The sequence below is a fragment of the Octopus bimaculoides genome, chromosome 3 (genome assembly GCF_001194135.2).
Source record: "Octopus bimaculoides isolate UCB-OBI-ISO-001 chromosome 3, ASM119413v2, whole genome shotgun sequence".
Lineage (NCBI taxonomy): Eukaryota > Metazoa > Mollusca > Cephalopoda > Octopoda > Octopodidae > Octopus > Octopus bimaculoides.
The window spans coordinates 127,709,677-127,711,494 of record NC_068983.1 but is presented as its reverse complement, the minus strand read 5'-3'; the positions used below and the strand labels follow the sequence as shown (position 1 = coordinate 127,711,494).

The window sequence follows — 1,818 nt, the reverse complement described above, 5'->3', positions numbered from 1 at the left end:
ATATATATATATATATATATATATATATATATATATATATATAGTAACATCCACCCCTAGGGGTCAGCCACATTTAAGTGGCAATATACTACACTTTATATATATATACATACATATATGCATATATTTATATATACATTCATATATATATGCATACATATATATATACATACATGTATATCCATATATGCATACATATATATATATACATACATGTATATCCATATATGCATATATATATACATACATATATGTAATAATACATATATATATATACATATATATATATATACATATGCATACGTATATGTATATATGTTCATATATATATACGTCTGTGTGGGGGTGTGCGTGTGTGTGTGTGTGTGTGTGTGTATTTATACATACGTATACATATATATGTATACATCATATATTCGTATATATACATTTATGCATACACATATATTATGTTGCCAAAAAAGTTGTTGCGGTTTTTATCATTTAAATTCATGTTCACAAATCTCGGCTCAAACAAAATGTTATTAATCGAGATAATCTCCATCAGAATCAACTCAATTTGCCAAGGCGAATCAAGTTTTTTAATGCCAGTAGCGGAAAACTCTGCGTTGTGTTGGCGATGATGTTGTATATTTGTTTGGCATCGTGTTTGTTTTTGATGCATTTCTCACGCAGGACGTTTTTGAGATGCACGAAAAAGTATTATTCGGTAACCTGCCCAATTCGTTCAACTTCTGCCGGGTCAGTTTCGTGACGTGAGGCCGAGCGTTGACGTGGAGAAGAATTGTTCCTTTTCTATTGATCAATAATGGCTGTTGCTTTCGGAGTTTCTTATGCATTTAATCCATTTGCTGACAGTACTTCACGGACGCTATGGTTTCGCTTGGATCCAAAGAGCTTTGATGGATGAGACCTGCCGGTGACCACCAAACCCTCTCCAGGACCTTCTTTTTGAGCCAATTTTTGCTCCGGGATGCGCCGTGGAGCTTCGTCGGCGACCAGCAACTGAGTTGAGCGTCGCTTGTTGTCTTAAAGAATCCACTTTTTATCGCAAGTCAAAGTTCAGACGAGAAACAAACGGATCATTATTGTTGCGTAAAGAAGGGAAGACAACACTTCAAAATGGTTGTCGTTCAATTCGTGCGGCACCCATTTCTCAAGTGTTTTTGTTTTACCAATCTATTTCCAAGTGTTGGAAATTGTTACATACGTTACGTCTATTACAGAAGCAAGCTCTCGAACAGTTGTGGGCGGAGTGGCTTCGGTTAAGGCTCTTCGTTGATCGCTGTCAACATCCGATGGCCGACCACTACGCCTATCACATTCAAGACTCTTGTCAAGGCTACGAAATTTCTTGAACCAAAATTGTGCTGTACGTTCATTACTGGTTCCTATTTGAGCAGATTTGTTCGATTGCTTCGTGTTTCGCCGTGGATTTTTAATGTGTGGTGACCATAGTTGGGAGCAATGGCCTTAGCGGCTGACAACGTATGTATCCCAAATGATCATCAATGTCTCCTTATCTCTTGTTTTGTTTGTTCGGACGATCCATCCAGCCAGCCAGCCGTCGACATTTTATTACCAAATTGGTAATATGCTCTTAAAAAGATGTATCATTGCTCATGTTAATGCCCAGTTCACGCACTGATTTTGATTCATGAATTTAAATTCCTACTGGGACAGTGAATTCTGCCTGCATGTCGTTTAGCTTTGCGTGTTGGTAGCGTAGGGCCTGAAATTTTCCTGCATTAAAATGCATGTTGTTGTCCTCAGCCCACCTGCGTGTATATATATATATATATATATATATATATATAT

The 1,818-nt window shown here is 37.1% G+C and overlaps 1 protein-coding gene across 1 annotated transcript in view; it reads right to left on the bottom strand.

The window, feature by feature from the left end:
- The window catches only part of LOC128247382 (matrix metalloproteinase-14-like), a 347,384-nt gene that overhangs the window by 335,563 nt on the left and 10,003 nt on the right, over positions 1 to 1,818 (bottom strand). The gene's annotated exons all lie outside the window — the stretch shown is intronic.